This window comes from Cricetulus griseus (assembly GCF_003668045.3).
Source record: "Cricetulus griseus strain 17A/GY chromosome 1 unlocalized genomic scaffold, alternate assembly CriGri-PICRH-1.0 chr1_0, whole genome shotgun sequence".
Lineage (NCBI taxonomy): Eukaryota > Metazoa > Chordata > Mammalia > Rodentia > Cricetidae > Cricetulus > Cricetulus griseus.
In genome coordinates this window covers 209861183-209878262 of record NW_023276806.1, presented here as the reverse complement: position 1 = coordinate 209878262, position 17080 = coordinate 209861183, and positions in this window count along the sequence as shown.

Below are 17080 nucleotides of genomic sequence, written 5' to 3'. Positions count from 1 at the left end.
CTAGTACGTACTGATTTTCTTATAAAACTTAATAATGATAATGACCTTTCCATTAGGTATTGAGTTTTCATGCCAAAAACAGAAGGAGAGATAGAGAATTTGATATTAGTCAGAGGCAGCAGTAGACTATTGAGTTTTTATAGAAGAGAAGTTCACCTTGGATTTTGAACACTGCAATACCACCATGGCCACCTAATGTATACACTTCAGTTTATAAAGAAGATAATTAGTGTTATACTCAATTTATTGCTTGGTTCATAGTCTTTATGCCTCACTGCATCATTCTATCCCGGTGATTTGCACACCAAAAAATCCTATTAAAGTACACATGGTTGATGGTACGCATGTGTTTTCATGACACTCTGTCTTACGTGAAAAGCATCAGTCAACCAAAGTTTTGTGATCACATATAGTAACTGCAAGACATAATGCACCATTCCTGAACCTTGCTCACAGTCATTCACGTGTAATCTACATAATCTTACTGTTTCAATTTTCAGATTAGTGTTTTGTTTTTCTCTACTTCAGAAATTCTCATCATCAAAAAGCCATCTCAACTATTATCTTAATTTTAATTGTATAAGGCAGATATTAATGGACTTTTCATATTGGCCTTAAAAATAAAAGATTTATATAATTCGAAGGGCGTTGGTGGCGCACACCTTTAATTCCAGCACTCGGGAGGCAGAGGCAGGCAGATCGCTGTGAGTTCTAGACCAGTCTGGTCTCCAGAGTGAGCACCAGGATAGGCTCCAAAGCTACACAGAGAAACCCTGTCTCGAGAAAAAAAAAGATTTATTTAATTCAATCAATTGAATGATAATCAATACCTAAGGGACGAATCAATGATAGCATAATGATATGTGTCCTGATCAAGAATGGAAAGTCAACCTATTACATTCAAAAACAGTTTCTTAGTATTCTAATGCTTACTTCACTTATTTTTCTTCCAAAGTATGTAATGCTGAGCAATGCTTGCTTGCTTTACTAATTCTTTTAGAGACAGGGTCTGTTGTAGTCCAGCATATCCCTAGACTGGCTATGTGGCTCAGATTGGCCTTGAACTTGTGGTGATATATTCTTTATGATTTATAAAAGCTTGCCTGAGGATTCGGGAACACAAAGTCCACTACAAGCCATAGAAGCCAGGTACACACCTTTAATTCCAGCAGCCAGAAGCTAGAAGGTGGTGGTACATGCCTTTAATCTAGGACTCAGGATTAAGAGGTAGACAGTTTTCTCTGAGTTCAAGGCCACAGAGATATCTGAGATTGGATCAGTCTAAAAAAGTAACAAATCCTATGCCTTTAATCCCAGTACTAGAGTGGTATAAAAGATAGGAACAGGGTCTTCAGTATTCATCAGGAGGCATACATTCTCCAGTCACACTAAGGAGAAGCAGCAGTTTGAGGCTTGGTGAAGGCCTTGTGTGTGGATCAGTCCTTTCAGCCTGAGTTTGAGCTAAGAGCTAGTAGCTGGCTACCTTGCTTTTCTGATATTTAGCTTGAAGTTTGAACCCCAGTATCAGTGTCCAGGGTTCTTTTATTTTTCATGTTACATGAACTCCTGATTCTCCTGTCTCCATCTTCCAAGTGCTAGAATTACAGGCATGTAACATCAACCCCAGCTCTTGGCTTCTCTTTCATAGGTCCTATTTTACCTTAACTCTAGCCATTTATACAAGATTGTCTTTATGTAATTAGAAAACAAATTAGACATGCACACATTAATTACTAAAGATTTAGTAGGGAGCAGAGGAGCCCTGAAGAGAGTGAAGTGTTGTAGACATTGGCACAGTTATATGGGGGATTTCAAGATATCAGAACCATGAGACATTGGCAAGGACAGTTTTCCAGGCTTATGAAGGGTGGCAAAACACTCCTCTGGAGTCTTAGATGGCTGTTTATGAATGACTAATCAGAGTGTTCAAAGACTGGCAACATAACAAGCGCCCTGCTCCCTGATGTTTACAGCTGGATGCTGCTCACCTACCAAGACCATCTTCTACTGAGATAAGCCAGTTCCTTGCCTATGTTGTGCTTAATAAGCACACTGAGGTTCCAGGATTCCAGAGACAGCATCTTTCCACATGAGCATGGTTATAGTGTATGTGTGTCTGTTGTAGATCTGCCCTTCTTCATTCTCTCACCACTCCTAGTCAGGGTTCCAGGACCTAAGCCAAACGGGACATGACAGGTTTTTAAAAAGTTATGTAGTTGAGCACAATAGATTTGAGTCTAATTCAAACACTGGTTATTTTTTATTACCTGTGTTAATTTCTGTGAACTTTCAAGGACTCTTTAAGATATAGAGTCCTGGAGGCTCTTTCTACATGTTTATTCAGGTGCTCTGTGCAGCATGCTCTGTAAATGTACATAACATGAATGTCAATTCCTTTTCCCACATGTTGAGGGCATCCTTGTTTATATTTTAAAACACAGATTTGCTGCAGTGGTAATTGATTTGTACTTGAGAGCACTGATCAATCAACAAACAAAAAGGGAGCTAATGTTTTTCTTTCCTAGGGACCAAGATGACAAACTGGGAATCTCATCAGAGTATGTATCTCTGGGGAGATGTTGGGAGCATTTGGAAATGAAGCAGAAAAAGTATGCTTATATCTTGCATAAAATATATTGACCACTTTGAGCTCTGCAAGTGCCATGAAATTAAATGTGATATGTACAGGGATCTATAGTTTGAATGTTGCCTGTCCTACTTTAAAAATTAGTACTAAAGGCTAGGACTGCTGTTTCTGGATGATCTGTCTTGGTGTACAATGCAAGGTGTCATAGACATATTTAATTGGCTAAGTTTTATTTTCTTAATTTTTGAATGACAGCATAATTTTATGCATTTATGGAGCCCAATGCGACTAGACTTTTAAATTCATTTCTAATGACTGGTAGTAATTGTGCTTATTGGGTTACCCTCTGATATGTTGATGCATGTTTACATTCAGGGAAAACATTTATCTTCTGCACATTCAAATACTGAAAACCTTCTTTCTAAAAGAAAGAATCTAAAATGTGGATGCCTTGCTGGCATAGAGCTCACTAAGTTTAGAGTTTCAGAAAGAAGCCTAAAATCAAAGGCAAGGGTGACAGTCTTTCAGTGTTGAAACCTGAGCACTGGTGTGGTTCCTAGGCCTTTGAGAATGGAGCTTAATGTCACCTGTAACATGAGCTCAGGTAGGGATGCTCATATCTACCTCAGTGCCATCAGGTTGCTTTGTAATTTGAAATTCCTCATTTGATTTCTTGGGGGGGGGGAAGAAGAAGAAGAAAAAGATGGAGTGACCATGCGCTATTGAAAACAAAAATCTCCATGATCTTTACAGCATTTCACTGCCTTTAAACAGTGTCTGCTTTTAACAGGCTACCCATTTCATGTGAAGCTTTATATAGCTTCTCAATGACTCACCTAAACAAATACATGCCATAGTCTTTTTATGGCTAGCTCTGTTTTGGCTTGATTGTAAATAATCAACTCAGTTATTCCTCATAGTTACCTCTCTAAATGGATACCATAGAATGACCTCTATTTTGTAAATATGAGAGTTGGCAGAGAAGGAAACCACCTGGTCTCCATCAAAGAGAAAGAAAGCTACTAGAGTCTAAACTGTTGCCAATGGCATTTATTCACATTTGCTTGTTCTGATGTGTTTGAGATATATTAGCAACACAAATGTATGTAGTTGGGCAGATCCAAAACACATCAATTACATTGAACCATGAAAGTGGCCTTGATTATTCTTTTAACACCTTAGGAAATCATGTTAAGTTTTGGACAAATTCTGACACTTCTTAGGTCACAACAAATCATGTGACCAAGGATTTTAGGATTAATGAATTTTTCAGCTATTAATTTTTCTCATTGAAACTCTCAATTTACAAGAACATGTCTAAGCAAGGAAAGCAAATGAATGTTCATTAAATATCTAGAATTATCTTCGTCAATAAACATATTGACATGGGAATAAAGGACAAACTGCTCCATTGAACATGTTAAGTAGAAGTTTTTCAATCACTGTTCACGACTGGGTAATCTGTTTCACTATAAGGCAATATTGATATTGCAATAGTATCACCCAGATTTGGTAAGTAAATGCAAAGTTATGACTGGATCTTAGAAAGTAGTATATTAACATAGATTTTGTAATTTCTTATACTTTTAGCATTGATTAACAAGCCACATTAATTCTAACATTTTAGAATACTATCTTCTTCCATCATCATAAGGTTGTCACATACAAACACAGTACAAAATATCTTTAGAAGGATAGCCACATGACTAAGGGATGTTTCATCTTGTCCATGGCAGAATCCATCATTCTGAGCTCCAAGAGTAACATGGGCAACAGTGCTCCTTGGACAAGGATCACCACGTTCAGCATTAAGTCTCCCCAGAAAACAGTACCTTATCAGTAGATCCTTCTTCCAAGAATTTTCATTTGAACCATTCATTTGTACATGAGTTTTTTTCATTCTCATTTCTTACTTTTTCCTTTGAGAGCTTCATGGCTCTTCACCAAAAGAAGAAATCAAACAAAAATAATGTAGTAGATGTAAAACAAACGGAAATGCACTGGCTAAAGCAGAAAATATACTCTATTAGTGGTTAATTACTGTAATTGAGAACACAATCTGCTTTAGTCTCCTGGAAGGCAAAGCAAAAAAAAAAAAAAAAAAAAAAAAAAAAAAAAAAAAAAAAAAAAAAAAAAAAAAAGTTATGTGTTTCTCAAAGAGAAGCAAACATTCCATTTGCTTCTGATGAAGTTTTCCTTCATACTAGCTAGCAGACAAACAACTCACTCAAGAGAGTGTTTGCTGAACTGTGGAAAACAATTCAGACCCATGAAATAAATTCAGATGATTTATTATTTTTCCAGATTTTTAAAATTTAAATTAGAAGTAAGATTGTTTTACATGTCAATCCCAGTTCCCTCTCCTTCCCCTCCTCACATGCCCCCTAATAGCCCCCTATCCCTTCCCCTTTCTGCTCCCCAAGGAGGGTGAGGCCTTCCACGGGGGAATCTTTAAAGTCTGTCATATCATTTGGAGCAGGGCTAGGTACTCCCCCATGTGCCTCGCCTGAGGAGAGTATCACTCTATGTGGAGAGGGCTTCCAAAGTTTATTTGTATATTAGGGATAAATACTGATCTATGACCAGAGGCCCCAAAGATTACCGAGGCCTCCTCACTGACACCCACGTTCAGGGGGTCTGGATCAGTCCTATGCTGGTTTCTCAGCTATCAGTCTAGTTTCCATGAGCTACCCCTTGTTCAAGTCAGCTGTTTCTGTTGGTTTCTCCAGCCTGGTCTTGACCCCTTGATCCCTTTGAAGTTTAATTTGTTAGATATTACGATAGCTACACCAGCTTGTTTCTTGTGTCCATTTGATTGGAAAATCTTATCCCAACCCTTTACTCTGAGGTAATATATGTTTTTGAAGTTGAGGTGTGTTTCTTGTATGCAGCTGAATGATGGATTCTGTCTTCATGTCCATTCTGTTAGCCTTTGTCTTTTTATAGGTAAGTTAAGAACAATTAATATTGAGGGAAATTAAGGACCAAGAGTGTTAACTCTTGTTTGTTTTGGATTTGTTGGTGGTGGTGGTATTGTGTGTGGATTTGCCCTGCTTTTTTTGGCTTTGGTAAAGTGGGATTATCCATTTTCTATGTTTATGTTAGTGTAGCTTACTTCCTTAGGTTGGATTTTTTTTCTTCCAGTACTTTCTGTAGGGCTGGATTAGTGGATACGTATTGTTTAAATCTGGTTTTGTCTTGGAATATCTTGTTTTCTCCATCTATAGTGATTGAAAGTTTGCTGGGTATAGTAGTCTGTGATGCATCCTTGATCTCTCAGAGTTTGTAGAAAGAATATCTATCTAGGACTTTCTTGCTTTCAGAGTTTCCATGGAGAAGTCGGGTGTAATTCTGATAAGTTTACTTTTATATGTTACTAGGCCTTTTTCCTTTGCTGCTCTTAATATTCTTTCTTCATTATGTAAGTTTAGTATTTTGATTATTATGTGGTGAGGGGACTGTTTTGTGGTCCACTCTATTTGGTGTTCTGTAGGCTTCTTCTACTTTCATTGGCATGTCTTTCTTTAGGTTGAGAAAGTTTTCTCCTATGTTTTTGTTGAATATATTTTCTGCACCTTTGAGTTGGGTGTCTTCACCTTATTCTATATCTATTATTTTTAGGTTTGGCCTTTTCATGGTGTCCTATTTTTCCTGGACTTTTTTGTGTTAGGAATTTGTTGGACTTGAGATTTTCTTTGGTCGGCGAATCTGTTTCTCCTAGTGTATCTTCAATGCCTGAGTTTCTCTCTTCCATCTCTTGCATTCTGTTGGCTATGCTTGCATCTGTAGTTCCTGTTCATTTAACCATCTTTTCTAATTCCAACATTCCCTCAGACTGTTTTTTTTTAATTGTCTATATTTAAGCTTTCAAACCTTGCACTGTTTGAAATGTTTCTTGCAATTTTGGGTTTGTTTTTTCCTTCCATTTGTTTAAAGGATTTTCTCATTTCCTCTTTTAGGGTCTCCATCAGATGAAGTTATTTTTAAGGTCATTTTCTTCTGTTTCATCTGTGTTGGGATGTTCAGGTCTTGCTGGTGTAGAGTTCCTAGACTCTGATGACATCATAATGGTTTTTCTGTTGTTGAATGTGTTCTTATATAGTTGTTGCCTTCCTCTCCCTTCTTCCAGTGGGTGCAGGTGGGTCTCTTCCTTTCCTTTTGGGTATTGGTCTAAGGTTCTCTTCTGGTGGGTGCAAGCAGGTCCAATACTCTGATGGGTCTTACTGTGGGTGCAGGCGGGTCTGAGGCACTTCCTCTCCTGGTGGGTGGGAGTGGGACTAGCTCAGGGATGTCAGCAGACTTGTGGTTGCTTGATCTGCCAGGAGCAAGTCAACCTGCCTGAAGTCCCCACACTAGGATCCCAGAGTGGGCAAGCAGAAGTCGAGCCTGGGACAGGGGCCCAAGCTCACCTCTCCCCTGAGTGGGGGCGGGAGTAACACACCAATAGCAACAGACTCGAAGTTGCTTGGTCCGCTGGGGGTGAGTCAACCTGCCTGCAGTACCCACTCCAGGAGATCCTAGAATTCAAGAATTTATTATTTTTTATGTGTTTATTACTTTTGTATTATTTTATGCCTGGCTCTGTTGTGACTTGTTTGTAAATAATTGATTCAGTTATTCCTCATAACTGCTTATGAGTGTTTTGTAATGTGTGGGTGTGTAGTATGCACGTGTGTGTTTATGTGTATGAGAGAGTGTATGTGTGCAGCCTTGTGCCTGTGTCGACCAGAAGACAACCTCAGGTTTCAGTCCTGGCCTTTGACCTTGTTGGAGCCATAGTATTCTGTTGTTTGCTGCCAGGTATGCCAGGCTTGTTGGCCCACGAGTATCGGGATTTTCCTGTGTTCATCTCCACTGTTCCTACAGGAACACTAAGATGGCAGATACACGCCATTCTAGTCTGCTTTATGTGAGTTGGGGGTCTGAACTCTGATCCCCACACCTGAAAAACAAGCACTTTGTCCACTGAGATATCTTCCCAGAATCTGAACAGAAATCTTTAAATTAAACTATAAAAATGGATTATATTAAACACAGTGATGTGTTCTATAATGTTTGAGACTTCAGATTTCTTATCTGTGAACTTGTGGCTACATCACCTAGCCAGCCCAGTTTTAGATGTTTAGGTTTGAAGAGATCCTATTTGCTATAGTGCTGTGGATTTATTAAAATCAGCCTATAGCTAACAAAACTATAAAATCATTCTTGAATGAAGTTTATCCTGAATACTTAGCTTCTCTGTAAGGTGCATCATAGCCTTTTGAGATTTAAGAATACAAGACAGTATTTCAGCACTCTACTTGGGACCATTTAAAGAAAATCACCACTAATAAATACTAGATGCAAATTGAACATTCCTTTACACTGTGAGAGCTAAACCAGTAAAGATTCTTCATGTCCCTTGCCTGGTAGATACCTAACAAACAGTTACTGAAGGTATTTACCACTCTCCACTGACATGTCCATCCAAATATAAAAATCATTGTGAAACTGTTTTGTCATGAATTTGAAATTTAAAATTTACAAATATGGGATACACTAAAACTGAGATCTGCTGGGATACTAGAAGAAAATAGAGGGGGATAAAAAATTAAAAACTAGATCCCTTAAAGCTAATGATGTTAGATGTTCTTCATGGAAGATTCTTCATTGCTAATATAGATACAAAATGTTGCAGGTACAGAGATTAATATTCACATTTACAGATTCATACAAAGAATCATAGTGGAAACTCCATCTTTTACCTTTTTGATTATTTGGAAATCATTGGCTACTTGGTGATGTGGACAATTGAACAAGTTATGAAAGTTAATGTGTCATCTAGGTTTTTTGTAGGGGAATATGATTTGAAAATACCATCAGAATCATATTGGAAGAATCCAGGAGAACATTAATAGGGATCTCTGGTGAGTCAGTTATATAGAAAAGGAAGGAATGAGGCAGATGTAAGAATCTTGACAAAGTTCTTGTCATTTACTATGACTTCTCCAGTTAAGAGGTGGAAAGAAAAGACAGGTGGAACTTATAAAGTGGGAAGTCTATCTAAAAGTTAGGGTGCCACTCTTGAAGAAAGAATATACCTTAGAGAAAGTGGATTTTTTTCTGACAGTTTTTGTTCTTTCAGAAATTGAAAAATACAGTAAGTGAGGATTGAGAATCAAAAATACAACTAAATGTTCTAATTACTTCCACTCCCTCCTATAAAATGAGAAAGAAAAATCGTACACTTAGGAAGACCTTATTGAAACTGTTCACAAAGAAATGGGCTTAGTTTGTAAAGTGATATGTCAGCAATGTTTGGCATGGGAGAATTGCACCAAAACAGCATATTTTGGTTTAAAAGGAAAAAAACTATTATCTCACTTTTTAGCTTAGAAGACTGAAGAAATGGAGGCTTTATGAGAAACTGTAAGGCAGCAGAAGAAGAAACACAGAAATAAGAAAGGACCATAAGGACTCAGCTACAATCCTGTAGCTGAATCCTGGGGAAGAACCAGTCTACCAGCCACAGGAGGGAGGGTGATTGACATTGCTGCTGTCCTCAGAATACCCACGAGAACTCCCAGGAACTTGGAATTGTGGGTCTTCAGTGAAAGAAAAGCTGTCTTAATTAATGTACTTATTTTCTTCCTTTCTCTTTTCTGCTTTCTTCTTTTCCTTTACCTTCTCTTCTCTCCTCCCTGTAAGACATATACTAGTAGTCCTTGGATAAATGTTCCCAGAGCCACAAGATGTAGCATTTCAATGTCAAAATTTCCCACATGTGTTGCTTCTGCATCCTGTAATACCATTTAAGAGTCTATTTTTGGTTGCCAAGAGTAAATGTTTCTCAGGATTTATTATTTTCCTTTGGTTATTATGAGATTTCTTCTCACTAGGTGTCCTTTGGCTTCAGAGTCTAACTTGTTTTAAAGGAGTTGAACACACGCCCTCTGGCCAAAAGAATGGTTTTGATGACAAATATCAGAAGAATGTCATCATAGTTCTTCAATTTCAGTGCATTTACAGCTCGAATTGAATGTCACTTGCTTTCAGTTTGCAAGATTCTTCTCTGATTTCTGAGTTTGGGTTTTCAATTAAGCACTCTCAAAGTATGCTTTCCATTTATCAGTACTAATATTAGTTATATTTAAAGCTAAATTATAAAACTGTTATTAATTTAGAGCCTTGAAACTAAGATGGTACTGAGAGTGAGCAATTATAGTAAAGTGATTTTATGTATTTTCTCTCGGTATACAGAAATTTATTACATCACAAACCTGATGGATTTTAGTGGAATCCTCTCTGTCGATGAGTTAGGTTCACTAAGATAGTGATTTTCTGATTACCTTCACCTCTTCATTTCAACATTTTGATATCTACATTGAAAGTTTTTTAAATATCCTTTGCTTTTGCTTTTCATATTTGTTATCAAGCATCACGGAATTATTGACGACATGGTCACATTTTGTGTTTGCCTAAAGAAAATGCATTGCTTCCATTCCATATTTGGAATACATGCCAAAATTTTACCTTACTTTGCTTAAAATCCAACAGAGCAAAGAGGAATTTCAAGAAAAAATAAACTATCCTTCAATATGGAAGTGAAATGAAGCTTTAATTTTTTTCATCTTTCCTGTTCTGTCGGCTTTAACCAGGTACAACTAGTACCCAGCTCCCTCCCTGCCATGACCCCAACCTTCTGCCCCCATCTCTTAGTTCTTAAGATTGGCTCTGTCTGTTCTTAACATTGAAATAGCACCTTAATGTTATTAGACAGATTTATTTAATAAAAACCACATTATGTCTAAATGGCATTCACCCTTCCAAAGTTTAAATATCTGCTAGAAACTTACCCCAGTGCTGACCTTGCTTTCCTTAGTAAAGTACATGCTTTCAATAAAACACTCTGACAATCAACAGCAAAAAGCTGCTGCCTCACCTGCATGTATAATAACAAGGAGAATACGTCGTGCACTGCTTTATATGGGTGTATTTATATAAGCACATAGTCTTTGGGGGCTCTTGGTTAGTGCAAAAAAAATGCATATTCCAAATGCTCCTCACAGTCAAATCCAGCCAGTTATGGTTTGTTTTGATCTCAGAAAATGTGCTGGATGATTTGAATGCATCGAGGGCTTGCTTCGTGTGTTATGTGCACTTCATTTTTAATGCAAACTGACTTCTCCCCTTTCATAGCCATTCTCTAACTGCTGCCAATTAGTAGGCACACTGGATAGACAGACTTAGGTTAACACTGGTTCAGAAGAACGAGAGTCCCAATCCATTTCATAAGCTACAAAATAAAAGCCTAGATTGCATTTCTTTTTCTTCTTCTCCTCCTACTCCTTTTCTTCCCCTTGTGCTCTGTGTGTTTGAGACAGTCAGTGTCTTACAATGCAGCCAAGGCTGAGTTTGCATTTGTAGTAATCTACATGCCTCATCCTCCCCACTGTGGGAGCACTTACAACTCTCTAAGAAACTGTGAAGATAAGAATATAGTTAATGCTTATACTCCAGCAAATGAATAACCTGATAATCTAAGTCTTGTTTGGTTTGTGAATTTAGTTTAATGGTTTATAAAGAGAGAATATTTGTGATCTTTCTCACTTGCTGAAGGCCCACCACCCAACACCACATAGTGCTGAGGATTTAGCACCATCCAACTTCAAATGTTCACTAACAATGCCATTCCCGTTCAGGAATCTCTCTAAGATCCCGTTAGCAAAGCACGGTGTCCTAATGGCCAGTATTTAGCTTAGTGATCTGGCATAGAAGCAGGGAAACACTGAACACTGATCATAGGCAAGTATATTTTGCTAAGTGCACTGACAAGAAAACATCCACTCACCAAAATCTTAATTGCAGCCTACGCCTCCTCCCTGTGAAACCCTTGAATTATATTGAAAGCAGTCTCTTTTCTGAGTCTTTGTTGTTTATCCTTAGAATTTGTTCTTCCTATTAGTCTGTATTATACTTCTCTATATACTTGTATTTTGCACCCAACAAGAATGAGATTTTATGTTAAGTTTAGAAAAAACACAACACAGTCAACACCTAGTGGATTGCTGTAGTTGTTGTCATTTGCTCTAGTTGCTTCACTGGCAATCGGTCTTAAGTGTGTTTGTTCTTACTTTTTCTTCTCCTAAAGCATACTTGATATTTGTTATCTTTGTATATAGTTTTGTATCAAGCCTAAATCTTTTGCTTTAGACTAAAAGGGGAACTGTAGTGAGATATCCTTCTTGTTTGCACCTGTGACCACACCCCATATCCACCCAGTTCTTACCTGTAGCATTGACCACGCCCATTTGGGCGTGGTCACAGGTGCGGACCAGGTGGATATCTCACTACATATTGCTGCAGTAATGGTTCTGTACATTGGACAAAGATTAGATTTCTTTAGTAAATTTGAACTATCCTGCATGATACTAAATGGGTTTATTGTTCTTCCTTAATTTTCGTGTGTCATTTTGAAGGCTTTATTGTCTTTATAGTGGTGAGCTAAGTACACCACTGACCAAAGAACCCCCTACCCTGGAAACCGTCTTTCCAGCTCACATATCTAAAATTCCACTGTGTCCCCATGTATTCACTCATTAGATGCTTCCAAAGTGAAAGCTCACACTTCCAGACTTCATGGTGGGTATGCTATAATAAGCTGGTCAGAAATTTAAGAGAAAATAACATGGAGATACAGAATTTTCAAGCTGTTGCTAATCCGTTAACTACGAGGTTCACCTTCAAACATGATTCTGGAGGAAAGGTCAGCCACCCAGACATAGCTGCTGTCATTAATACAGTAATACGGCCATAAGGCTGTCCAATGGGGTCAGCTCAGTGACTTCTGACTGTCTCCAAGCACAAGCGTAGGAAAGAACACTCCTGTATTTGGCCAACCATTTGTTTTCTCAGCTCTGAGTCAAATCTGTACAACTTTTTTGAAACCACAGTTGTTTGAGTGGGAAAATATAGCTGGGACTGGTTGTTGTCAGCTCTGTGACCTCTATATTAAGGACCGTGAGTGTGCCTGTTCTTGAGCCTGTGTTTGTAACATGTCCACACTCATGAAGAAATATGTAGGGACAATGGAGCTACTTGTATGCAAACATAAGAATACACTGTGAAGAGGACTTTCTTTGTGGTCTAGAAAATAATTTTCTGTAATAGTTTCCTAACTCTTCCCAGTCTTTTTCACCGTGTATCAACTCAGATTTATTCAGTGCTTGGTGCTTAAAGCATATAAATATATACAGTAGCAACAATTAATTTAAAAAGAGGCAGTGAATTTTAAAGAGAGCAAGGAGGGGTACATGAGAATGTCTGAAAGAAGTGGAGGCAAGAAGGAGCTGGGGTAATTATATCATAATCTCAAAAACAGAAGAAATAATAAAACTTGTTTCCTGTCTTGTTATCATATAAAATATAAGTTCCTATAAGAGCTAGAGGTTTCTATGCACAGATTACACATTTGGCATTTGATACTCATTTGCTCACCCAAGAACAGCTTCCTGAGGCATCTGAAATGAATTTGGGAGACTTGGTGAGTCACTGTGTGACCAGGCCTGAGAACTGAGATTGTGTAGTGGGCTTCTGAAGACCTGGCTCATCATGTCACTGGGAAGGACACTCACCTTCTTAACAGGAGTAGCAGGCAAGAGTGGGGAATAAATGGAAGGAACATATTTGACAAGTATTATATTCCTGCTGCCCAAAATCACATTTCATGGTGATTTTTAAATACTCTCACCAAAGCAAACCTCCATGACAGACTAACTTTTGAGTCTCGTGATGTAATTGTAAGTTATTTTTCAGGAAAAACTCACTCAGAAAGAGTAATGACATATCACTTGCCACACCATCACCAAGCACCTGCTATTTGAATGGGTCAAACTCTAATATGGCTTGTAACCCCATTGAATTCTGTGCCTGAGAACAAAGGGTAATTCCTGCTCAGAAATCCTCAGTGGGTATGCAAATGAAGGCCACTGAAATATTCAGGAGAGGATGCCAATGCAAAGCACAGCTCAATAATCTAAATGTACTGCTGCTTCTTGCTGCTTCTAATTACTAGCTTTAGGCTTTATTCACTAATATTTTGTCTCCTTGCCTTTCCGGTGCAAACTGAATGGACACCCAAGTGCACCAGATCACTGCCATTTTGCATCACAACTTTCAGGCATTATCTTTGTTAATGGCCATGTCACCACCTAAGACCTGTTAGCAGAGTTGGCCCATATATCATATGGTCAAGTCATACTTTGTATGCACTAGATGAGTCTTTATCACATGATAACAGAAGCCATTCTGGCAGGAGGTGAGGCACTCCCTGGTTACACTGAAGATCCAAACTGGTGCAGGGCAGAAGGCATAGTTTACCTGAAATTAACAGGTAACATCACCTTAGCTTAGAATGGCTCCTCACTGGTAAAATAGGACCAATTTGTGGAATAAAACTCACATCGCAAAGGGTGGAAATATATCTGGCTCTTGCTTTCTCCCTGACCTATTGAGAAAGCACTCACAGTGTTTCCCCTCATGCATCCCAGAGTCCATCTTTCCGAAAATCAATGGCATAATCAGCACCTGAGCCTCTTGATTTTTCTTTTTTCTTTTTTTCTTTCTTTTTTTTTGTGTTTTGGTTTTTTGAGACAGGGTTTCTCTGTGTAGCTTTGGAGCCTATCCTGGCATTCGCTCTGGAGACCAGGCTGGCCTCAAACTCACAGAGATCTGCCTGCCTCTACCTCCCGAGTGCTGGGATTAAAGGCGTGCGCCACCAATGCCCGGACCTCTTGATTTTTCTGATTGTCATCAACCATGATGTGCCTTGTCTGCCTTGCAGCCGAACTGTTGCTGATTTACTGACAGGTTTTTTGGTTTTTGTTTTGTTTTTTTTGTTGTTGTTTTTTTATTATATATATTAGAAACAAGCTTCTTTTACATGTCAATCTCAGTTCTCTCCCCCTCCCCTCCTTCCCTGTCCCCAACTAACCCCCTGTCCCAAACCCTTTCTGCTCCTCAGGGAGGGGAGGCCTTCCATGGGGGATCTTAAAAGTCTGTCATATCATTTGGAGCATGGCATAGACCCTCCCCTGTGTGTCTAGGCTGAGAGAGTATCGCTCTGTGTGGAATGGGGTCCCATTTGTGTACTAGGGGTAAATATTGATCCACTACCAGTGGCCCCAAGGATTGTCCAGACCTCCAAACTGACCTCCTCCTTCAGGGGGTCTGGATCAGTCCTATGCTGGTTTCCCAGCTATCAGTCTGGGTCCATGAGCAACCCCTTGTTTAGGTTAGCTGTTTCGGTGGGTATCACCTGCCCGGCCTTGACCCCTTTGCTCATCACTCCTCCCTCTCAACAACTGTATTCCAGAGTTCAGCACAATGTTTAGCTGTGGGTGTCTGCTGCTGCTTCCATCAGCTACTGGATGAAGTCTCTAGGATGACATATAAGGCAGTCATCAATCTCATTTCTAGAGAAGGGCTTTAAGGTAGCCTCTTGACTATTGCTTAGATTGTTAGTTGGGATCAACCTTGTAGCTCTCTGGACCTTTCCCTAGTGCCAGACTTGTCTTTAAACACATAATGGCTTCCTCTGTTATGGTATCTCTTTTCTTGCTCTCCTCTATTATTCCTCTGACTAGATCTTCCTGCTCCCTCATGTCCTCCTCTCCATTTCTCTTTCTTCTAACTCCCCCTCCCACTTCCCCATATTCCCAATTAGCTCAGGGGATCTTGTCTCTTCCCCCTTCTCTGGGAGACCATGTTTGTCTCTCTTAGGGTCCTCCTTGTTTCCTAGCTTCTCTGGCTTTGTGGATTGCAGGCTGTACTATGCATGTATGTGGATACATGTGTAGAGGGTAGAGGACAACTTGTAGTAGTCAGTTCTTCTATCTTTTGGGATCCTAATTTGAACTCCAGTTTCAGGTCTTGCAGTTAGTGCCTTTACCAGCTAAGCCACACTAGCCCTGGCTTCTTATAATTTTAGGAACACAAAAGAGACTCCGTCTGCCCGAGAGTTGTTCATTCCCATTTCTATACTCCTCTCTCACCATTCTTAGGCTTTACAATCTTCAGACTCAAAAGATGGTCTTTTAAAAACTTACATTTAGTAAGTGTGGGGGCATTGTGTACATGCACCCCCATGTACATGGAAATAGGGGTGTACCACAGTACATATGTGATGGTCAAAGGACAACTGAAAGGAGTTGGTTTGCTTCTTCCACCTTATGTGTCTTGGGGTTTGAATTCAGATTTGGTGACAAGCATTTTTACCCACTGAGCATCTCCTGACCCAAAATTTGGTCCTCTAACCACCCAGTGTGTGTGTGTGTGTGTGTGTGTGTGTGTGTGTGTGTGTGTGTGTGTGTGTTTTCCAGGTTTACTGAGGTATAACTTAACACAAAATAAGTGCATGTATGAGTGTTTCTGCCTGCACTTAAAACTATGGGCCATGTACACCCAGTGCCTACAGAGACCAGAAGAGGGTATCAGATCCTCTGGAACTAGAGTTCTAGAAGTAAACTGCCATTGGGTGCTGTGACTCAAATTTGGGTCCTCTGAAAGATTAACCAGTGCTCTTAACTGCTGAACCATTTCACTGGCCCCGAAAATAAGTTATACTTTAAGTGTATACTTTTATGAATCTTTAAAACATGTACATTCTGGTATTCACTACCAAAATCCAGGGTTTCTTATTTTTCTGGTTTTCTCATAACTGTTAGGTCAGCTCCCTACTACAGCCACAGCTTTTCATGACTACTGGTATGTTTTCTATACCTAAGGTTTTGCCAAGTTTTACCAAAATTTAGAACCAAGAGATTCACCTTACATTACATGATATCCTTAACTGGCTAAGCAACAGAGCATTGAGTTTCATCCATGGGTTGCCGGTACCAGTAGCTACTTTTTAAATCTATTTATAGTTATTTAGTATATGGAGAGACAAGAGCTTATTTAGTTGAAGGAGACTTTTATTTTTCCAGTCTGGTGCAATTAATAATAAAATAACCACACAGTCTCAAACCGACCTCTGGAAGAGCAGGAAGCACTCTTAAGCAGTCCTAAACATGTATTTGTGTAAACATGAAGAATATGCTTTAAAAAAATTGCACCGAATATATGTCCAGTTGCTATTGTTCCTTCACCATTTGCTGTTAAATAGTACCCTTAGCACAAGTTCATTCCTTACTCTAATATAAGGTAATGTGAAATAAAACACAATGCAAAATTTTTATTAACACCCCACTCACTATGCAACTTGTTTGCACTGTGATATTGGCAATCTAATATTAACTTCTAATACAGAAATTTCCCGTTTTTTTTTTACATTGGTTTTCTTTTCATATGGGAACTCTACTTTTTCCAACCGGACTAAAGTCTTCAAAAGACAGTAAATAAGAGATAGTCATTTTAAACTTTGTCTATCTAAGGACCTTCATCCACACATACTCGTGAAATAAATTGAGAGCATTTAAGTCACCACTTTGTCTTGCCCTCCTCCAAACTAAATAT